This window comes from Nerophis ophidion, linkage group LG27 (genome assembly GCF_033978795.1).
Source record: "Nerophis ophidion isolate RoL-2023_Sa linkage group LG27, RoL_Noph_v1.0, whole genome shotgun sequence".
NCBI classification, from domain to species: Eukaryota; Metazoa; Chordata; class Actinopteri; order Syngnathiformes; family Syngnathidae; genus Nerophis; species Nerophis ophidion.
The window spans coordinates 17,706,317-17,730,686 of record NC_084637.1 but is presented as its reverse complement, the minus strand read 5'-3'; the positions used below and the strand labels follow the sequence as shown (position 1 = coordinate 17,730,686).

Here is a 24,370-nt window from a genome sequence, read left to right as displayed (position 1 = left end):
ACTGTGCAGTATCTCCAGGTCCACGCATCACAATTTTCAGAGAGGGATACTGTGGTCACTGCTCAAGGTTGAACAATATGTTAACTGATGAAAATAAGAGGAAACAAAACAATCTCCCCGTCTGGGAGGCTTCTGGTCTGACTTTTCCCACACAGTTTTAAGGATGAAGGATCAATTATTCAATAAAGCAAAGGACAGTTTTGATACATTGACTTGGTATGGCTAAAACGTGGACATGTATGTTTTTGTCAACCTGTCGTTTGAAGATCTGCGCCCCCTACCTTAAACACTCAGGCCAGTCGAATTTTTTCCTATATTCGGAACACAAAAGTTATAGCATGTATCGCTGATCGGCACCAGAGGTGGTTAGAGTAGCCAGAAATTGTACTCAAGTAAGAGTACTGTTACTTTAATTTATTACTCAAGTAAAAGTAAGGACTAGTCACCCAAATATTTACTTGATTAAAAGTTAAAAGTATGTTGTGAAAAAACTACTCAAGTACTGAGTAACTGATGAGTAACATGTTACTTTAATGATGACGGCAACAAATAATGCTCTAAAACATAAAAATAGTAATGAACAAATTCAGAGCCACAAATATCTCTTAAGCAACTAAAACAATGATATATTAAATAATAATACATTAAAATAAAATAAATTAAGACAAATTCAGCCACAATAACTTAACAGCACCATAGGCTCAGTAGGCAGAGGTTACAAAGGAAAATAATAAGTTAGCCTTTACGCAAACCAAAAACTCTGATAGGTGTGGGCTGCACCTGAGAACACTGTGCACTTCTGATTTGTGTGTGCATGCATGCGTAAGAGTGTGTGCATGTGAAGTTGTGCATGTTCACTCAGAATCACTCAGTTAAGTGACTATTTAGTTTCAACAATTAGCTCTCAAGGTTCACACTGTGAAGCTGTGATCTTTTAGCCGTGAAAGGGAGTTGAAGCTGTGACCTTTTAGCCGTGAGAAGGAGTCCTGCATGACTAAAAAGTCTCTCACAGGCTGCAGATGCTGGGACGCCTGTGTTGATTTTCATAGACAGGCTCTTGATTTGAGGAAAGAAATGCAAGAGATCCATACCTCCAGTGGATGGACATGAAAGGTACCTCTCCAGCTCTCCTGTTTGTGATTGTCCTGTATTCAGCGATGCAAAGAAGTCATCTTCATCAGAGTGACTACTGTTTGCGGGAACATCATCCATCTCCAATTCAGTGTCCAGGTGATTGTTGATGTAGTCGAGGCCTGTGGCAAGTGAAAGAGATTTCAAAAGAATTAGGTCTGGGGTGCCTTAGTACTATTTGACAAGGACAAATCCTTTTTGTCTCAGAAAACAAGCAAGTTTCCATCCCATCCATTTTCTACCGCTTATTCCCTTTTGGGGTCGCGGGGGGCGCTGGCGCCTATCTCAGCTACAATCGGGCGGAAGGCGGCGTATACCCTGGACAATTTGCCAACTCATCGCAGGGCACAAGCAAGTTTCTCACCAGGAAAACATAAGCGATGGTATTTCAATCCACACCTCCATAAAGCTAGGACTGATAATACAGTTAGCAGAGTGGCGCAGCGGAAGCGTTCTGGACCCATAACCCATAGGTTGGTAGATCGAAACTATCCTCTGCTATCTTGCGTGTTTTATGTGAAAGATTTCCGCTCTGTTCGACTTACACTCTTTGGTTTCACGACATGATAAGAACACCAATTGTTCAGACTTCCACGCTGAAGAACAGTTGAACAAATTCCCGGTTACCTGTTTGAAAATGTCAATAATAATGATTTGCATCTAATGAGCATAAACACGAGAATTGTGGACATAAATCACAAATTGACTGCTCCCAGATTGGTTATACAGTGCTTCCCTAAACAGGAATCGAACCCGGGCCATGGCAGTGAGAGCCTCGAAACCTAGCCACTAAACATCCAGGGAGCTGACAACCTATCTAGACACTTACCTCCTGGCTGCTTTTTTGACGGATGCACGAAGGACCAACACCATGTCGGAAGTACAAAGTCTGAAATGTGGATTGCAAAGGTTCCAGCGGGAACTTTTGTATCTTAGGGAACTGCTGCAGGTATATGGACTTAGAAAAAGTATACAACTCTAAAAAGATCGAAACCGACGTTTTTTTCTCATGTCCTCGATTGTCACCAAAAAAGTCATCTCCCTCCTGCAAGTCACTCCGTGCCGACCAGCAATACATGCTATCACTGTGGTGTGATCCGAATACAGGAAAAAATACGTCTGGCCTGAGTGTTTAAGTTAGGGGCGCAGCTCTCCAAACGACAGGTTGACAAAAACATACATGTCCAGCTTTTAGCCATACCAAGTCAATGAAACAAAACTGTTCTTTGCTTTATTGAATAATTGATCCTTCATCCTTAAAACTGTGTGGGAGAACTCAGACCAATAGGTTTTGTTTTCTGCATACGTACAAAATGATATAGGTTGATAGAATATTGCATATTTACACTGTCACTTATGTTGTGTTGTATTTGGACTGCTGCACACATCCTCACCCCCAGTTTGTTCTTTTTGAAGACATTCCTAGCGTAAAGAACTCCAAAGTTAATGTTTTGGCCTGATTTCCACAAGTTTTCCGAAGCATTCCAAATGAGGACCAAGGTTGGTCTTACTGCTTTGGTCAGGAAAGATACAAGTGTGTTACAAGAATATAAATGACAGTGGGGGGATTTTAACCCACGCCTTCTGAGAGACTGGAGAATAAATCCAGCGCCTTAGACCACTCGGCCACAAAACCGTCACATGAGTGTTTTAGAGAACAATCTATCGGCATTATGAGACGGCAAACGCATGACATGGCACCGCTGTGGTTGTGGCGTGGCAGGGACAAGCCTGGATCGTTGGTTGTTCTTTAAAAAAATACGGAAATTTGCACGTTCCTCGTTAGTATAGTGGACAGCATCTCTACCTGTCACATGGAAGACCAGGAATCGATTTCCTGACGGGTCAGATTTTCTTGGTTCCTCTTATTTTCATCAGTTAACATATTGTTCAACCTTGAGCAGTGACCACAGTATCCCTCTCTGAAAATTGTGATGCGTGGACCTGGAGATACTGCACAGTCCTACAGATATGGTAGTACTTTACTACCGTTTGTTGCATTCCTCGAAATCAGGATGCATAACAAGTTTTCAAAAAGGAAAAAATGTGTATTAAAGTCAGTGACTGTCAGGTTCAAACACTGATGACATTTTTTAATCAGACAAGAAGCAAGGAACCACAGAGTTAAATAGGGCTCATGAGGAGAACGCGGGCACTGCACACTTAGTCACAGTCTCGCCCTACGCTCTAAGCTCCAGTTACCGCGTTCCACTTTTTATTCAGAGTTCCATAGTCAACATCTGTGAGGCTGCCTCTAAAAGGAGTGGTCACATATATTATGCAAAGCAGGTCCAGGATGCATAGTATTTGATGGAATGTGATTTTGCCTTGTCTCTTGCTTCGTCTGTGTGTTGTCATCTTATTTTCGTTGAGATTCCTTGAAGTCTCTGTCTCATCTGCGTGCTGTTATCCCATCCATGCCGAGAACCCTAAAGTCCTTGGCTACCAGCGGGCCAAAACAAAGATAACATTTGTGGCTGAGTCAACACCTCAGACAAGAATTTTTGTCCTTGCATGGATTAAAAAAAAGTCTAACCTGAGCACAATAGCTAATAGCTAATATAGGTTGATAGAACATGGCATATTTACACTGTCACTCATTTTCTGTTGTATTTGGACTGCTGCACACATCCTCACCCCTGGTTGTGTTCTTTTTGATCACATTCCTAGCATAAAGAACTCCAAAGCTAATGTTTTGGCCCGATTTCCACAAGTTTTCCAAAGCATTCTAAATGAGGACCAACCCTGGTCTTACTGCTTTGGTAATGAAAGATACAAGTGTGTTACAAGAATATAAATGACAGTGATGGGACTTGAACCCACGCATTCTGAGAGACTGGAGCCTGTATCCAGCACCTTAGACCACTCAGCTACACAACCGTCATATAAATGTTGTAGAGAATCAATTTATCGGAATTATGAGGCGGCAAACGTATGACATGGCACCGATGTGGTTGTGGCGGGGCAGGGATAAGCCTGGATTGTTGGTGGTTCTTTAGAATACGCAGTTAGTTTAGTGGGTAGTGTCTCTACCTATCATGCAGGAGACCAAGATTTGATTCACTGATGGGGAGATTGGTTTGGTATTGCGGAATAAGTTGAAACCAAGAATGTGTGTAAAAGATTAGAAGGCATTTGAACGTATTTTTATGGAAAAATTTGTCGGCATTTAAAATTTTTAAGTCCACATTGTCGGTACCTCAACTGTTGGAAGTCCAGTTCTTTAGGGTGCCTTAGTACTATTTGACAAGGACAAATCCTTTTTGTCTCAGAAAACAAGCAAGTTTCTCACCAGGAAAACATTTAGCGATTGTATTTCAATCCACTCCACCATAAAGCCAGCACTGCAAAAACAGTTAGCAGAGTGGCGCAGCGGGAGTGTGCTGGACCCATAACCCAGAGGTCGATAGGTCGAAACTATCCTCTGCTACCTTGCGTGTTTTATGCGGAAGATATCCGCTAGGTTCCACTTATACTCTTCGGTTTCACGACATAATAAGAAAACCCATTGTTCAGAATTCCACGCTGAAGAACAGTTGAACAAATTATCGGTTAACTTTTTTGAAAATGTCAATGTTAACGACTTGCAACCAATGACCATAAACATGAGAATTGTGGACATAAGTTAGAAATTGACTGCTCCCAGACTGGTCAGACAGTGCTTCCCTGAACGGGAATCGAACCCGGGCCGCGGCGGTGAGAGCGCCGAATGCCCTTCACTAGACCACCAGGGAGCTGACGGCCTACCTAGACACTTGCCTCCTGGCTGCTTTTTTGACAGATGGACGAAGCACCCATCCATACCATGTCAGTTTTACAAAGTCTGAAATGTGGTTTGCAAAGGTCATTGGTTGAAGTCTTTGAGCGAGAACTTTTGTGTCTTAGGGAACTGCTGCAGGAATATGGACGTGAAAAAGTATACAACTCTAACAAGAGCAAACAGGTTCTTTTCTCATGTCCTCTATTGACTCCTTGGCGTAGTCCGCGTTGAGGGTGAGGTTGGAGTTTCCACACAATGTCACCAGAAAGGCTATTTCCCTCTGCAAGTCGCTCCGTGCCGACCAGCCATACATGCTATCACTGTGGTGTGATCCGAATACAGGAAAAAATACAACTGACTTGAGTGTCTAAGGTAGGGGCGCAGATCTTCAAACGACAGGTTGACAAAAACATACATGTCCACCTTTTAGCCATACCAAGTCAATGAAACAAAACTTTGATCCTTCATCCTTAAAATTGTGTGGGAAAAGTCAGACCAAAAGCCTTTGTAATCTGCATACGTATAAAATGACATAGGTTGATAGAACACGGCGTATTTACACTGTCACTCATTTTGTGTTGTATTCGGACTGCTGCACACATCTTCACCCCTGCCCTGGTTGTGTTCTTTTTGATCACATTCCTAACGTAAAGAACTCCAAAACTAATGTTTTGGCCTGATTTCCACAAGTTTTCCAAAACATTCCAAATGAGGACCAATATTGGTCTTACTGCTTTGGTCAGGAAAGATACAAGGGTGTTACAGAAATAGAGATGGCAGTGGTGGGATTTGAACCCACGCCTCCTCAGAGACTGGAACCTAAGTCCAGCGCCTTAGACCACTCGGCCACACTACCGCTATATAAGTGGTTTAGAGCAGGGGTGCCCATTACGTCGATCGCGAGCTACCAGTCGACCGCGGGGGGTGTGTCAGTCGATCTCCAGCCAGGCTTTTAAAAAAAATAGACCTAAAAATTAGTGATCATCAATCTTCACCAAAAAGTCACTTAAATTACGTTCACGGTACCGGAGGGTCTTGTGAGATCACGCTGGCTGCTGCAAGATCATTATTATGAAAATATGACCGAGAGGAAGGCGAGAAACACTTTTTATTTCAACAGAATCTCGCGCCGTACATTCCGTCAAAACTCTGAAGGCCGACTGCACTTTTCGTATCTTCACAATAAAAGTCCTGCTTCATGCTGCCTGCGCTAACTAAATACAGAGTCTCGGAAAACTGGCGTGCACAAGCGATCCCTCAGAAAGCTGGTGTACACATAACTTGTGCACGCCAGCTTTCCGAGACTCTTATTTTGTTAGCGCAGGCAGCATGAAGCAGGGCTTTTATTGTGAAGATAGGAAATGTGCAGTTGGCCTTTAGAGTTTTGACGGAAGGGACGGCGCGAAAGTCTGTTGAAATAAAAAGTGTTTCTCGCCTTCCTCTCTGTCATTTTTTCCTAATAATGAACTGGCAGCAGCCAGCGTCATCTCACAAGACCCTCGGGTGCCGTGAATGTCAATCAAGCAAGCTACGGAATTTGCCGCCAATGTTTTTCTTGTAAAGTGTATGGAAACTGGATGAATTAAATGCCAAAAACCAACCACTTTCATGTGGTATTGTACAGAAAGGACAACTTTATTTCTCCTCAATTTGAAAATGTGGGCGTTATCATCTTTACTGTCTGATTCCAATCAATGCAAGTCATCAGAATCAGGTAATACACCAACTTATATTCTTGTCTTTGTGAAAGAAAGACATCTATATGTGTTACACATGCTTGTATTATCATTAAACACATTTAACTTGTTTACAAAAATGTCTTTTTCATAAATAAATAAATATAAATGATATATATAAATGAGGTAGATCCCCTTGAGTTGGTCAATTGAAAAGTAGCTCGCCCTCAGAAAAAGTGTGGGCACCCCTGGTTTAGAGAATCGATTTATCGCCATTATGATACGGCAAACGTATGACATGGCAGTGCTGTGGTTGTGGCGTGGCAGGGATACGCCTGGATCGTTGGTTGTTCTTTAGAAAACGCAGGACTGCGCAGTCCTCGTTAGTATAGTGGACAGTATCTCCGCCTGTCACGCGGAAGACCAGGATTCGATTCCCTGGAGGGGAGATTGTTTTGGTTCCTCTTATTTTCATCAGTTAACATTTTGTTCAACCTTGAGCAGTGACCACAGTATTCCTCTCTGAAAATTGTGATGCGTGGATCTGGAGATACTGCACAGTCCTACAGATATGGTAGTACTTTACTACTGTTTGAGCATTTCTCGAAATCAGGATGCATAACAAGTCTTCAAAAAAGAAAAATTGTGCATTAGAGTCAGTGACTCAAATTCAGTATTGCGGATTAAGTTGAAACCAAGAATGTATGTAAAATATTAGAAGGCATTTAAACGTATTTTTACTGACAAATTTGTCGGCATTTAATCTTTTTAAGTCCACAGCGTCGGTACCTCTACTGTTGGAAGTCCAGTTCTGTGGAAGAAACAAACGCCTCTACTTTGGGGTGCCTTAGTAGTATTTGACAAGGACAAATCCTTTTTGTCTCAGGAAACAAACAAGTTTCTCACCAGGAAAACATAAGCGATGGTATTTCAATCCACGCCTTCATAAAGCTAAGAGAGCATATAAAGTTAGCAGAGTGGCGCAGCGGGAGCTTGCTGGGCCCATAACCCAGAGGTCGATTGAATCGAAACTATCCTCTGCTATCTTGCGTGTTTTATGTGAAAGATTTTCTCTCGGTTCCACTTACACTCTTTGGTTTCACGACATGATAAGAACACCCATTGTTCAGACTTCCACGCTCAAGAACAGTTGAACAAATTCCCGGTTACCTTTTTTGAAAATGTCAATGTTAATGATTTGCATCCAATGAGCATAAACATGAGAATTGTGGACATAAATCACAAATTGACTGCTCCTAGACTGGTTACACAGTGCTTCCCTGACCGGGAATTGAACCCAGACCGCGGTGACTAGAGCGCCGAATCCTAGCCACTAGACCACCAGGGAGCTGACAACCAAGCCAGACACTTTCCTCCTGGCTACTTTATTGACGGATGCACGAAGCACACATACCATGTCAGTTTTACAAAGTCTGAAATGTGGTTTGCAAAGGTCATTGGTTGGAGTCTTTGAGCGAGAACTTTTGTGTCTTAGGGAACTGCTGCAGGAGTATGGACGTGAAAAAGTATACGACTCTAACAAGAGCGAACAGAGGTTCTTTTCACATGTGCTCTATTGACTCCTTGGTGTAGTCCGCGTTGAGGGTGAGGTTGGAGTTTCCACACAATGTCACCAGAAAGGCTATTTCCCTCTGCAAGTCGTTCCGTGCCGACCAGCGATACATGCTATCACTGTGGTGTGATCTGAATACAGGAAAAAATACGACTGACTTGAGTGTCTAAGGTAGGGGCGCAGATCTTCAAACGACAGGTTGACAAAAACATACATGTCCACCTTTTAGCCATACCAAGTCAATGAAACAAAACTTTCCTTTGCTTTATTGAATAATTGATCCTTCATCCTTAAAACTGTGTGGGAAAAGTCAGACCAAAAGCCTTTGTAATCTGCATACGTACAAAATGACATAGGTTGCTAGAACACGGCATATTTACACTCTCACTCATTTTGTGTTGTATTTGGACTGCTGCACACATCCTCACCCCTGCCCTGGTTGCGTTCTTTTTGATCACATTCCTAGCGTAAAGAACTCCAAAACTAATGTTTTGGCCTGATTTCCACAAGTTTTCCAAATGAGGACCAAGTTTGGTCTAAGTGCTTTAGTCAGGAAAGATACAAGTGCGTTACAGTAATAAAAATGGCAGTGGTGGGATTTGAACCCACGCCTCCTGAGAGACTGGAGCCTAAGTCCAGCGCCTTAGACCACTCGGCCACACTACCGTCATACCTGAAGTTTAGAGTATCAATTTATCGGCATTATGAGACGGCAAACGTATGACATGCCACCGCTGTGGTTGTGGCGTGGCAGGGATACGCCTGGATCGTTGGTTGTTCTTTGAAAACGCAGGACGGTGCAGTCCTCTTTAGTATAGTGGACAGTATCTCCGCCTGTCACGCGGAAGACCAGAGTTCTATTCCCTGACGGGGAGATTCTTTTGGTTCCTCTTATTTTCATCAGTGAACATATTGTTCAACCTTGAGCTGTGACCACAGTATTCCTCTCTGAAAATTGTGATGCGTGGACCTGGAGATACTGCACAGTCCTACAGATATGGTAGTACTTTACTACCGTTTGTTGCATTCCTCGAAATCAGGATACATAACAAGTCTTCAAAAAGGAAAAATTGTGTATTAGAGTCAGTGACTCAAATTCAGTATTGCGGATTAAGTTGAAACCAAGAATGTGTGTAAAAGATTAGAAGGCATTTGCTGACAAATTTGTCGGCATTTAATCTTTTTAAGTCCACATTGTCGGTACCTCTACTGTTGGAAGTCCAGTTCTGTCGAAGAAACAAACGCCCCTTCTTTGGGGTGCCTTAGTAGTAATTGACAAGGACGAATCCTTTTTGTCTCAGGAAACAAACAATTTTCTCACCAGGAAAACATAAGCGATGGTATTTCAATCCACGCCTTCATAAAGCTAGGACTGCAAATAGAGTTAGCAGAGTAGCGTGCTGGGCCCATTACCCAGAGGTCGATAGATCGAAACTATCCTCTGCTATCTTGCGTGTTTAATGTGAAAGATTTCCGCTCGGTTCCACTTACACTCTTTGGTTTCACGACATGATAAGAACACCCATTGTTCAGACTTCCACGCTAAAGAACATTTGAACAAATTCCCGGTTACCTTTTTTGAAAATGTCAATGTTAATGATTTTCATCCAATGAGCATAAACATGAGAAATGTGGACATAAAGCACAATTTGACTGCTCCCAGACTGGTTGGACAGTGCTTCTCTGACCGGGAATCGAACCCCGGCCGCAGCGATGAGAGCGCTGAATCCTAGCCACTGGACCAATATGGACCTGCCAACCAACCTAGACACTTTCCTCCTTGCTGCTTTTTTGACGGATGCACGAAACACCCATACCATGTCCGTTTTACAAAGTCTGAAATGTGGTTTGCAAAGGTCATTGGTTGGAGTCTTTGAGCGAGAACTTTTGTGTCTTAGGGAACTGCTGCAGGAATATGGACGTGGGAAAAGTATACAACTCTAACAAGAGCGAACAGAGGTTATTTTCTCATGTGCTCTATTGACTCCTTGGTGTGGGGTGAGGTTGGAGTTTCCACACAATGTCACCAGAAAGGCTATTTCCCTCAGCAAGTCGCTCCGTGCCGACCAGCGATACATGCTATCACTGTGGTGTGATCCGAATACAGGAAAAAATACAACTGACTTGAGTGTCTAAGGTAGGGGCGCAGATCTTCAAATCACAGATTGACAAAATCATACATGTCCACCTTTTAGTCATACCAAGTTAATGAAACAAAACTTTCCTTTGCTTTATTGAATTATTGATCCTTCATCCTTAAAACTGTGTGGGAAAAGTCAGACCAAAAGCCTTTGTAATCTGCATACGTACAAAATGACATGGGTTGATAGAACACGGAATATTTACACTCTCACTAATTTTGTGTTGTATTTAGACTGCTGCACACATCCTCACCCCTGCCCTGGTTGCGTTCTTTTTGATCTCATTCCTAGCGTAAAGAACTCCGAAGCTAATGTTTTGGCCTGATTTCCACAAGTTTTCCAAAGCATTCCAAATGAGGACCAAGCTTGATCTTACTGCTTTAGTAAGGAAAGATACAAGTGTGTTACAGGAATAGAAATTGCAGTGGTGGGATTTGAACCCACGCCTCCTGAGAGATTGGAGCCTAAGTCCAGCGCCTTAGACCACTCGGCCACACTACCGTCATACATAAGGTTTAGAGAATCAATTTATCTGCATTATTAGACGCCAAACGTATGACATGGCACCGCTGTGGTTGTGGCGTGGCAGGGATAAGCCTGGATCGTTGGTTGTTCTTTAAAAATTGTAGGTTTGAGCACTCCTCGTTAGTATAGTGGAAAGTATCTCCGCCTGTTACGTGGAAGACTAGGGTTCGATTCCTTGACGGGGAGATTTTTTTGGTTCCTCTTATTTTCATCAGTTAATATATTGTTCAACCTTGAGCAGTGACCACAATATCCCTCTCTGAAAATTGTGACGCGTGGACCTGGAGATACTGCACAGTCCTACAGATATGGTAGTACATTACTACCGTTTGTTGCATTCCTCGATATCAGGATGCATAAAAAGTTTTCAAAAACAGTGTCTTTACCTCGACTCTTGGAAGTCCAGTTCTGTGGAAGAAACAAACGCCTTTACTTAGGGGTGCCTTAGTACTATTTGACAAGCACAAATTATTTTCGTCTCAGAAAACAGGCAAGTTGCTCACCAGGAAATTATAAGCGATGGTATTTCAATCCACGCCTTCATAACTGTTAATACAGTTAGCAGAGTGGCGCAGCGGCAGCGTGCTGGGCCCATAACCCAGAGGTCGATTGATCGAAACTATCGTCTGCTATCTTGCGTGTTTTATGTGAAAGATATTTGTCCGGTCCCACTTACACTCTTCGGTTTCACGACATGATAAGAACACCCATTGTTCAGACTTCAGCGCTGAATAACATTTTAACAAATTTCCGGTTACCTTTTTACAAAATGTCAATGTTAATGATTTGCATCCAATGAGCATAAATATGAGAATTGTGGACATAAATCACAAATTGACTGCTCCCATACTGGTTAAACAGTGCTTCCCTGACCCGGAATCGAACCTGGGTGACGGCGGTGAGGGCGCCGAATCATAGCCACTAAACCACCAGTGAGCTGACGACATACCTAGACACTTGCCTCCTGGCTGCTTTTTTCACAAATGCATAAGCACCATGTCAGTGGTACAAAGTCTGAAATGTGGTTTGCATAGGTCATAGGTTGAAGTCCTTGAGCGGGAACTCTTGTGTCTTAGGAAACTGCTGTAGGAATATGGACTACGAAAAACTATACAACTCTAACAAGAGCAAACCGACGTTCATTTTTCATGTCCTCTAATGATTCCTTGGTGTAGTCGGTGTTGAGGGTGAGTTTGGAGTTTCCACACAATGTCACCAGAAAGGCCATCTCCCTCCTGCAAGTCGCTCGGTGCCGACCAGCGATACATGCTATCACTGTGGTGTGATCCGAATACAGGAAAAAATACAACTGGCCTGGGTGTCAAAGGTAGGGGCGCAGATCTTCAAACGACAGGTTGACAAAAACATACAGTTGCACCTTTTAGCCATACCAAGTCAATGAAACAAAACTGTCCTTTGCTTTATTGAATAATTGATCCTTTATCCTTAAAACTGTGTGGGAAAAGTCAGACCAAAAGCTTTTGTAATTTGCATGCGTACACAATGACATAGGTTGATAGAGCATGGCATATTTACACTGTCACTCATTTTGTGTTGTATTTGGACTGCTGCACACATCTTCACCCCTGCCCTGGTTGATTTCTTTTTGATCACATTTCTAGCGTAAAGAACTCCAAAGATAATGTTTTGGCCCGTTTTCCAAAGCATTCCAAATGAGGACCAAGTTTGGTCTTACTGCTTTAGTCAGGAAAGATACAATTGCGTTACAGGAATAAAAATGGCAGTGGTGGGATTTGAACCCACACCTCCTGAGAGACCGGAGCCTAAGTCCAGCGCCTTAGACCACTTGGCCACACTACCATCACATATATGGTTTAGAGAATCAATTTCTCGGCATTATGAGTCGGCAAACGTATGACATGGCACTGCTGTGGTTGTGGCGTGGCAGGGCTACGCCTGGATTGTTGTTTGTTATTTAGAAAACGCAGGCCGGTGCAGTCCTCGTTAGTATAGTGGACAGTCATGCGGAAGACCAGGGTTCGATTCCCTGACGGGCAGATTGTTTTGGTTCCTCTTATTTTCATTAGTTAACATATTGTTCAACGTTGAGCTGTGACCACAGTATTCCTCTCTGAAAATTGTGATGCGTGGACCTGGAGATACTGCACAGTCCTACAGATATGGTAGTACTTTACTACCGTTTGAGCATTTCTCGAAATCAGGATGCATAAGAAGTCTTCAAAAAGGAAAAATTGTGTATTAGAGTCAGTGACTCAAATTCAGTATTGCGGATTAAGTTGAAACCAAGAATGTATGTAAAAGATTAGAAGGCATTTGAACGTATTTTTGCTGACAAATTTGTCGGCATTTAATCTTTTTAAGTCCACATTGTCGGTACCTCTACTGTTGGAAGTCCAGTTCTGTGGAAGAAACAAACGCCTCTACTTTGGGGTGCCTTAGTAGTAATTGACAAGGTGAAATCGCTTATGTTTCTCACCAGGAAAACATAAGCGATGGTATGTCAATCCACCCTTTCATAAAGCTAGGATTGCAAATAGAGTTAGCAGAGTGGCGCAGCGGGAGCGTGCTGGGCCCATAACCCAGAGGTCGATAGATGGAAACTATCCTCTGCTATCTTGCGTGTTTCATGTGAAAGATTTCCGCTCGGTTCCACTTACACTCTTCGGTTTCACGACATGATAAGAACACCCATATGGTCAGACTTCCACACTGAAGAACAGTTGAACAAATTCCCGGTTACCTTTTTTGAAAATGTCAATGTTAATGATTTGCATCCAATGAGCATAAACATGAGAATTGTGGACATAAATCACAATTTGACTGCTCCCAGACTGGTCAGAAAGTGCTTCCCTGACCGGGAATTGAACCCGGGCCGCGGCGATGAGAGCACTGAATCCTAGCCACTAGACAACCAGGGAGCTGATGACCTAACTAGACACTTGCCTCCTGGCTGCTTTTTTGACGGAAGCACGAAGCACCCCAAGGGAGTAGGTTTGATTTGAGATTGGTGGGGACACAAAAGTGCTCCAAGGCAGCACTCTGAAAGTTTACTCTTTTTGTTTTACATTAGCAATCATAATTTCACGTCTTGCAGATGTTATAGGGTAAAGCAACTAAAATGAATGCAAAGGAAACAACTTCAAAGAGTTCTCATCTTTACTCTTTAGTGTAGGGCTGTAGTGCAACTGTGCATCATACTGTCAATTAACATAGCCTACTATCCATCAACAACATCTAAAATACATTAATGCAATACAACATTGTAAATAAACAAGTGAACTCTAATCATCTCCAGCCTCTCTTTCTCTACTTCTTCCTGCCTCTCTTCCTCTAACTTCTCTGGCCTCTCCTCCTCCATCCTCTCTGCTGTCTGTCACCTTACAAAAAAATATGTTGATGCATAACAGATACATTAGGGACAATGACCATAGAGCTTGATGGTACAGTTACTGCCTGAGCAAAAAGACTTTTACTGAATATGAATATTACTTAATATTAATTGATTATATTTTATAAGTCGAAAATCCCACGATCATGTAGTGAGGTTTTATTGTATTTCCCCCACAAAGTTTTGTTCATTGGCATTTTCAAACCGTTGCTCACTTTTACACAAATACATGAAACTAAAAACTAATTTAAAAAATAAAACGGAAAGGTGAAATCCGGCGATCTGATTGGCTGTTAACCGTGGTTTAAATATTCTAAAGCCTTATTACAGCGCAGGCTATCACTCCGCCTGAATTGAAGTTGTTGTCATGTATCCATGACACGGACTGTTGCAGTCCGTAGTAAAAGACAGCTGATGTTTTTACGATGTTAAAAAACGGAGACTAAAGGAGTTGAATTCACTTGTTTAAGGTTAATATTCACCTCCGGGGAGGGTTAACAATGGTAGAAGGGACTGAGCATTGACTTTCACCTGACAAAAAGCGGAGGAAAGGACGAGATGCAGTGCTAATTTGGAGCTAACGTCTGGATAGGTGGGACTATTTTTTCCACAGTGAGGCTATTTTATTGAATAATATGTATTTCTGGTTGATACATTAAATTGATTGAGTATTCCTATTTCATATTGCCTTTATTGGTAAGCAAAACCCGTGCAGATGAGGAACCAGGAGGCATGCATTGCCCTGCAGGACTGCTTTGAGACTACAGACTGGGAAGTACTCTGTAAGCCCCACGGGACAGATATCGACAGCATCACAGACTACATCACAGATTACATCAATTTCTGTGAGGATTCCATCATCCCTACAAAAACTGTCCATTGCTACCCAAATAACAAGCCCTGGATCACCAGCCAGCTAAAGGTGCTGCTGAATAAAAAAAAGCTAGCCCTCAGATGCGGTGGCCGGGATGAGTTGAGGAGGATAAAGTGGCAACTTAAAGTCCAGCTGCAAGAAGGGAAAGATGCCTACAGGAGGAAGCTAGAGGCTAAACTCCAGCAGAACAACATTCGTGATGTGTGGAAAGGCATGAGAGCCATCACAAGCTTTAACAACAAAGCCAAACTGCTAGATGGGGGTGCATACAGAGCTAACGAGCTGAATTTGTTCTTCAACGGATTTAGCAATGCACCCCTTACTGGCCCCCCACTACTCCTGTCTTCACACCTCCCCCAAACATCTCCACACAAATTCCTTCTCTGATACCTGCCACTGCTGTTCCCCCCAGCCCCAATGAAAAAGCCAGCCCGGTGTGCCTGACACCAGGACATTTGAGACGACAGCTGGAGAGAGTCAATCCAGCCAAGTCAGCAGGCCCTGACCGAGTCAAGCCCTGGGTCCCGAAGAATTGTGCTGCTCAGCTGACTATGATCCTCCATTTCATCTTCAACCTGAGTCTGAAGCTAGAACGGATACCAGTGCTATGGAAAACATCCTGCATAGTGCCGGTGCCCAAGAAGCCCATCCCATCGGGCTTGAACGACTTCAGACCTGTTGCCCTGTCGTCCCAGGTCATGAAGGTCCTCGAAAGACTTCTACTGGAACAGCTGAGACCCCTGGTGGCTCCTTAACTGGATCCTCGACAGTTTGCATATAAGCCTCATGTAGGAGTGGATGATGCTGTTATCTACCTGCTGCATCGTATTCACTCTCACCTGGATGGTGGGAAGGGCACTGTGAGGATCATGTTCTTTGACTTCTCCAGTGCCTTTAACACCATTCAGCTAATTCTGATGAGTGACAAGTTGCTCAGGATGGGTGTCAGTTCATCCATTGTCTCCTGGATCACTGATTACTTGTCTGACAGGCCCCAGTTTGTGGGACTGGGGAGCTCCCTGCCGGATACTGTGGTCAGTGTTGTAGGTGCTCCACAGGGGACTGTCCTGTCTCCTTTCCTGTTCACCCTGTACACCTCAGACTTCCAGTACAGTTACAGGTTCTGCCACCTGCAGAAATATTCTGACGACTCTGCTGTGGTCGGATATGTCAGAGAGGGACAGGAATTGGAGTATAGGACACTGATTGCTGACTTTGTGGAGTGGTCTCAGGCGAACCATCTGGTCCTTAACGTGGACAAGACCAAGGAGCTGTTCATCGACTTCAGGAAGAGTATGACCCCGGTGGAGCCCATCAAGAACCAGGGCCGGGAGGTGGCAGTGGTAGGGAAATATAAGTACCTGGGAGTTCATTTGAACAGCAGACTGGACTGGAAGGACAACTGCAATGCTGTTTACAAGAAGGTAATGAGCAGACTCTTTTTCCTGAGGAAGCTTAGGTCCTTTAATGTGTGCAGCAAGCTGTTGGAGATCTTCTATCAGTCTGTTGTGGCCAGTGCCCTGCACTTCGCTGTGGTTTGTTGGGGGAGCAGCACCAGCAAAAGAGACTCAAACCGGATGGATAAACTCATCCGGAAAGCCGGCCAAACTATTGGCTCGCAGTTGGAGGCGTTTGTATCAGTGAGGGACAGGAGGACATTGGACAAACTGCTGGCCATCATGGACAATCCTGCCCACCCACTCCACCAGACAATTGAGGGACAGCGGAGTTCATACTCCAACAGGCTCCTTCAGCTTCCTTCCTGCACTGCGCGATTCAAGAACTCCTTCATTCCACACTCCATCCAGCTGTATAATCACTCCCCATACAGCAACAGATAATATCCGTCTATTACCTGGCACCTTCTATGTCAGCTACTTCTCTTTGTTTTTAATGTCTATATTCTATTTTCTGCTGGATTTACTCTCTTTTTTATGCTGGGGCTGCCAAATATACTGTGATAGTGTACATAGCAATTGGTATATATTGTATATGTGTTATAAACATATTATATCTGTATATATAATACACTGTACACATATTTAGTATATATTGTATATATTCGCAGATATGTTATATTTTACATTGCTATACCTAGTCTATTTATACCTGCATTGTCCTTTCCATCCTTACACTTTCCATCATTGTAACTAAGCTACTGTGTTGAACAATTTCCCCTGGGGATCATTAAAATTTGTCTAAGTCTAAGCGTGCTGGGCCCATAACCTAGAGGTCGATAGATTGAAACTATCCTCTGCAAGCTTGCGTGTTTTATGTGAAAGATATCCGCTAAGTTCCACTTACACTCTTTGGTTTCACGACATGATAAGAACACCCATTGTTCAGACTTCCATGCTGAAGAACAGTTGAACAAATTTCAGGTTACCATTTTTGAAAATGTCAATGTTAATTATTTGCATCCAATGAGCATAAACATGAGAATTGTGGACTTAAATTACAGATTAACTGCTCCCAGACTGGTTAGATAGTGCTTTCCTGACCAGGAATTGAACCCAGGCCATGGCGGTGAGAGTGCCATATCTTAGCAACTACACCACTAAGGAGCTGATCACCTACAGAGTAACTTGCCTCCTGACTGCTTTCTTGACGGATGCACGAAGCACCCATACCACGTCAGTTGTACAAAGTCTGAAATGTGGTTTGCAAAGGTCATTGGTTGAAGTCTTTGAGCGGGAACTTTTGTGTCTTAGGAAACTGCTGCAGGAATATGGACTTGGACGTGGAAAAAGTATTCAACTCTAACAAGAGCGAACAGACATTCTTTTCTCATGTCCTCTATTGACTCCTTGGTGTATTCCGCGTCGAGGGTCAGGTTGGAGTTTCCACACAATGTCACCAGAAAGGCTATTTCCCTCTGCAAGTCGCTCCGTGCCGACCAGCGATACATGCTATCACTGTGGTGTGATCCGAATACAGGAAAAAATACAACTGGCCTGAGTGTCTAAGGTAGGGGCGCAGATCTTCAAACGACAGGTTGACAAAAACATACATGTCCACCTTTTAGTCATACCAAGTCAATGAAACAAAACTTTCCTTTGCTTTATTGAATAATTAATCCTTCATCCTTGAAACTGTGTGGGAAAAGTCTGACCAAAAGCCTTTGTAATCTGCATACGTACAAAATGACATAGGTTGATAGAGCATGGCTTATTTACACTGTCACTCATTTTGTGTTGTATTTGGACTGCTGCACACATCCTCACCCCTGCCCTGGTTGTGTTCTTTTTGATCACATTCCTAGCATAAAGAACTCCAAAAGTAATGTTTTGGCCTGATTTCCACAAGTTTTCCAAAGCATCCCAAATGAGGACCAAGCTTGGTTTTACTGCTTTAGTCAGGAAAGATACAAGCGCGTCACAGGAATTGGATTTGAACCCCCGACTCCTGGGAGACTGGAGCCTAAGTCGAGCGCCTTAGACCACTCGGCCACACTACCGTCACACATACTGTTTAGAGAATCAATTTATCGGCATTATGAGAAGGCAAACGTATGACATGGCACCGCTGTGGTTGTGGCGTGGCAGGGATACGCCTGGATCGTTGGTTGTTCTTTAGAAAACGCAGGACAGTGCAGTCCTAGTTAGTATAGTGGACAGTATCTCCACCTGTCACGCGGAAGACCAGGGTTCGATTCCCTGACGGGGAGGTTGTTTTGGTTCCTCTTGTTTTCATCAGTTAACATATTGTTCAACCTTGCTAGATGAATGGTCTCTGTTCCATTTTCTAAATTTGAGCCATCTGATTGGCTTTCACTGAGCCAAGTGGGAAAAGCTTAGAAACGCTGTGATTGGTCCCGTCCCTCTAGACCCCGCCCCATAAAGGTGGAGTCCGCCCCATAAAAAAGGGTGGAATCCGCCCTTAGAGGTGCGCGTCTGTTTCACTTCTTTACTTCGATAGGAATATACGCAGCTCTTCAAATTCAGACAAAGACGACGGTAAGTTTTTACTTTAAAATGTTAACGTTCTGTGTGTGAAAGTTTTGGGCTTTTTACATTAATAGCGTTAACGTTGTGGTGTGCGTTCTATAACACTTTTAACATGAGGAGGAGAAGAGGGGGTGGTGCAAACGGACAGGTATTCGACACATTTAAACAATTACCGCAAATAAAACATGTTTTAATCGTGTGTGTGCAAGTACTGTATGGTTTAACTTTGTAAAGTTACTGTTGTGGTGTAACCTTTTAGCAATGGGAAGGGAGACATCAAGCAGCTTGTTGGGAGTGTGTTGTATGCAATTTAATACATTTAAACAACACCAACAACAAACAAACGAAAAAAAAACGTTCAATTGTGTCTGTGTAACGAAACAAACGTGTTAAATGTAACAGACGTGTTATTTGTGATGAAATCGGCGCAGGAACAGTATGACTTTGTTTGTTTGTTTGGAGAACAAAAGAAATCCTAAGCTAAAATGGCCGCCATCCCCATCAAACTTTTTTTTTCCTAATACACTACTACTACTACTACTACTACTACTGTTGTTGTTGTTGTTGTTGCTAGTAGTACTGCTACTGTACTACTACAATAACAAATACTACTACTACAAGTACTGCTTCTACTACATGTACTACTACAAAAATACAATTGCTAGTACTGCTGCAAGTACTACTACTACTACAACAACAAATACAATTACCACTACTATTGTTGTACTGCTACTATACTACATGTAGTACTTCTACTATAATAACAAATACTACTACTACTACTACAAGTACTACTACTACAACAAATACAATTGCTAGTACTGCTGCTACTATACTACTACAAGTAGTACTACTACAACAACAAATACAATTACTACTACTATTGTTGTACTGCTACTATACTACAAGTAATACTACTACAATAACAAATACTACTACTACAAGTACTCCTACTACTACTACTGTTGTACTGCTGCTATACTACTAAAAGTAATACTAGTACTACTACAATAACATTACTACTACTACTACAAGTACTGCTACTAGTAAAACAAATACAATTACTACTAATACTACTACCAATGTTGTTTACTACTAATACTACTGCTACTACTAATACTACTGCCACTACATATACAGCTGCTGCTACTACTATTACTACTACTACTAAATGTTTACTACTAGTACTAATACTACTGTTGCTACATATACAGGTACTACTACTGTTGTTGTTGTTGTCAATAATTAAAGTGTTTATCAACATGTATGTGACTTTATGCTTTGTTTTGGCAGACAATTGTTTCCTTGGACAACACAAGATGGATTTTCGCCCACTGTTTGTGTTTCATGGCTTCGCCACTGAGCTAACCCTGGAGCGTACGGCGGAGGCAGCCAAGGTGGCGAAGGAAGCTAAGTCCTCGGTGGCCTGCGCGGTGCAGAAAGGCGAGGAGGTGAGAGAGGAAGCCCGGGGACGCATCCGCCAGTCTGGAGGAGACCCCGGATGCCCCAAGCTGGTGCTCAGTGAGAGCAAGCTCCAGTTTGGGCAGTACCGGGGTCAAACCTTCAAGTGGCTGCTGGGGAATGACGTGGGGTACGCCTGTAGCATCGTGGTGTTGCACCAAAAGGAGCGTGACAGCGGAGACACTTCCCGGTCACCCCTCGCGGTCAACAAAACCGCACTGGCGTCTTACGCACAGCTCTTTCCAGACATGGTCGCCGCCCTTCGCTCTCAGGCCGTGCGCATGGGGGAGATGCCCTTCAGGGAGCTGGATGGCAGAGCAGTGGGTTTTGGGGCTCATGCCAAAAGGACATACTCCGCACTGTATGAATCCCCCAACGGCGACGATCAATCGTAAGTTTGATTTGATTGATAGTGGAATACCTTCTATTGCACCTGTAACATATGTGTTGTGTCTATGCAGCTACTTGCAATGGCTACGAGGCAAGCAAACCAAACCGGGTTCCACCATGCATGCCTTCCAGCGTTACGTGTTGAAGCGTGACAAGGATGCACAAACGCAGACCGCCGCGGCCGGACGTGACGCCCCAGGTAAATGCTCTCCCCTGGTTTTTATGACTTTGTTTACAGGTGAAGAGGAACCCACTGATGCAATGCTCGTTGAAGCGGCCATGGAGGTGGAATCATCAGCGTGAGTTTTCATCGTTGTTCTTTCTCCAAGATATACGCTAATCTGAACTGAAGTGAGCTGACTGAAATGTGCCGACAGCTTCTACTACCTCGCAGACGATGAGGACGCTGCTGGAAGCAGGCCCTTCCCGCCTTACCGCTCCTATCGCCGGACATGATGCTGCGTCGCCCCTGACTTCAGGTGCCGAGGTACGAGCGCATTGCGAACGCGCCGTGACGGTACGGTTATTCCAGCCAACGTGTTTATTTGGTGTCCTTTTTGTCACAGTTGCTGCCCAAGTCCTGGCGACAGACTCTGCCGGAAGAACAGCACGACTGGGTGGGCCGTGCGCTTTTTTTCCGAGGTCCCAAGGGGAAAGCGGTTCTTAAGTCTGGGCTGCAACTATGGTGGCAACCTCCTAGGAAATTGCCGTATTACACGCAGCCCCCTGCCTCGTCCACCGTCTTTTTCCACTCGCGCTTTTTCCTGTGGTGCCCGTACAAGCTTTGGGGCTGCAAACTGGAGTGCCCAAAATGCAAGCACAAGCTGACGGGTTGTGGACTGTACAAGACCCTGAGGAAGGTCTTGGACTTCAGTGACTGGTACTACATGGCCACAGAGTATCTGGAGTGCCACGCGTGCCACAAGAAGTATGCCGCTTGGGCCAGCAACATCATCGGGCAGCTGAGCACGGCAAAACAGGCAGAGTTCCCGGCGATCCTCACCTACAGGTGAGTCATTTAAAGAGGCGAGGATGTGTGATGCATTAGTCTGGAATCTGTGTGACTGTATGTTCCTATCCCGTTTAACAAGTTATCTTGTGACAAGAAGGTCATACGGAAAATGCAGGCTCGCACGCTGGGTAACAGTGCCACTCGGCTTCGCTCCTACTTGGTAGAGGAGCACTCTAAACGACAGTAACCTCGGCTATATACGTTACGGGTCAACGTGAATGACTGCTCGCTGACTGCTCTTGTTGCAAAAAAGCTAAGTATCGTTCTATCTGTGTGATTTTAACTGTTTTGCAGCTTTATTTACAACTTATCGAACATATTTAATAGTTCAATTTAACTTGCAAATCACCCGATCTCTGTCTCACCACTTCGCCCTCAGCTAGCTAGCTGCTAAGCTAACGAGGCTAGCGGAGAAAGGCAGCGCCGGTCTGAAGGAAGCTTCTCCCCCGCCACCGTGACCACCACTTCCCGAAGACAGCTGGCACTCCACTCGGCGACGGAAAGTTTCTGTGAGTATGGCTTCCTGCGCTTCGTGCACTTTACTCATGGATAGGTTGGCTTTGCTAGAGAGCCGTGTCCGCCAGTTAGAGCAGTGTAATTTCGTAACTTTAGATGTTGCGGACACATCTGCTAGCGTTAGCTGTAGCGAGCTAACTAGCCCAGCTTGTAGCAGCCCTAATCGGCCTACAAGCTACGGTGTACCGGTTGAGACGCATAATAGATTTAGCCCTTTAGCTAGTCCTACACCCCAGTCTACCGGGCACCACACTTTAGTTATAGGGGACTCCATCACCCGAAACATAAAGCTTAGCAAACCAGCCACAATTAAGTGTATTCCCGGGGGCAGAGCACCTGACATTGAAGCTAATCTTAGGGAGCTAACTCGCAACAGGTCTAGTAAGCACGTACGGCAGGCTAACCGCACCACTAGTTATGCGAATATAGTAATACACGTTGGCTCCAATGACGTTAGGATGAGACAATCAGAGATTACAAAGAGAAACATAGCCAGGGCTTGTAATCTCGCCAGAAAGATGTCCAGGCATCGAGTAATTGTCTCTGGCCCCCTGCCTGGGAGAGGCAATGATGAGAGATATAGCAGATTAGTCTCTCTTAACAGGTGGCTGGATAGCTTCTGCAGACAACAGGGATTTACGTTTATTGATAATTGGCCCTCTTTCTGGGGCAAACCTGGCTTGCTGAGGAGAGACGGCCTTCACCCTAACCAGGAAGGCGCTATCCTCTTGTCTCGGAACATAGACTTCGCATTGAGCCACATTTGACTAACTGCACTAGAGCAAGCCCGGTCACAGGCAATTACAGAGCCTGCTAGCCTGGGTATGGAGTCAGTTAAGTTAGAGCTAGCCAGCGCCCGGCTGGATGATCCCTGTACACATAGCAATTTTCGTAGAATAATACACAACTCACAAAATGTTTTTTCTACTGTGTCTATGACTTCGTCAGAGTTAGACATGCGTTCTACTGAGGTGGCAAATTATGATGCGTTCAGTTTATCGCAGCGCCAAGTAGACAATCTGAAAATTCCCGTCATATCAATTCCTAGATATGGTCGTAATTATTTTAAGTACACTGCGCATAATAAATGCAACATTATTAATATTGCTACTACGGATAATTTTATCAACAACTCCTTAAAACAGCCCACTACCTATAATATGGGCTTTCTAAACATCAGATCTTTGTCTCCCAAAACGTTATTAGTCAATGAGGTCATTAGAGACAACAACCTTAACGTCATCGGTCTTAGCGAAACCTGGCTTAAACCAGACGACTTTTTTGCGATAAATGAGGCATCCCCTCCTAACTATACGAATGCGCATATTGCCCGTCACCTCAAAAGGGGAGGGGGTGTCGCACTAATATACAACGAAAACTTTAACTTTAGTCCTAACTTAAATAATAAATATAAATCGTTTGAGGTGCTTTCTATGAAGTCTGCCACACCTCTGCCTCTGTGCCTGGCCGTTATCTACCGCCCCCCAGGGCCCTATTCGGACTTTATTAGTGAATTCTCAGAGTTTGTTGCTGATCTAGTGACGCACGCCGATAATATAATTATAATGGGGGACTTTAATATCCATATGAATATCCCATTGGACCCACCGTGCGTGGCGCTCCAGATTATAATTGATAGCTGTGGTCTTACACAAATAATAAATGAACCGACGCATCGCAGCGGTAATACGATAGACCTAGTGCTTGTCAGAGGTATCACCGTCTCCAAAGTTATGATACTCCCGTATACTAAAGTAATGTCCGATCATTACCTTATAAAATTCGAAGTTCAGACTCATGTTCGGCAAGCTAATAATAATAATAACTGCTATAGCAGCCGCAACATTAATGCTGCCACAACGACGACTCTTGCGGACCTACTGCCCTCGGTAATGGCACCGTTCCCAAAGTATGTGGGCTCTATTGATAACCTCACTAACAACTTTAACAACGCCCTGCGCGAAACCATTGATAGTATAGCACCGCTGAAGTTA

General features: G+C 43.8%; 4 non-coding genes across 4 annotated transcripts; all 4 read right to left on the bottom strand.

Moving 5' to 3' along the window:
• Positions 1 to 5,665: 5,665 nt before the first annotated feature.
• Positions 5,666 to 5,747, bottom strand: trnal-uag (transfer RNA leucine (anticodon UAG)). The gene has a single exon. It is a non-coding gene; the product is annotated as a tRNA-Leu (tRNA).
• Positions 5,748 to 8,724: 2,977 nt separating this feature from the next.
• trnal-uag (transfer RNA leucine (anticodon UAG)) lies at positions 8,725 to 8,806 on the bottom strand. Its single transcript has one exon. It is a non-coding gene; the product is annotated as a tRNA-Leu (tRNA).
• A 1,894-nt stretch (positions 8,807 to 10,700) lies between these two features.
• On the bottom strand, positions 10,701 to 10,782 carry trnal-uag (transfer RNA leucine (anticodon UAG)). The gene has a single exon. It is a non-coding gene; the product is annotated as a tRNA-Leu (tRNA).
• A 1,763-nt stretch (positions 10,783 to 12,545) lies between these two features.
• trnal-uag (transfer RNA leucine (anticodon UAG)) lies at positions 12,546 to 12,627 on the bottom strand. The gene has a single exon. It is a non-coding gene; the product is annotated as a tRNA-Leu (tRNA).
• Between the last annotated feature and the right edge of the window lie 11,743 nt (positions 12,628 to 24,370).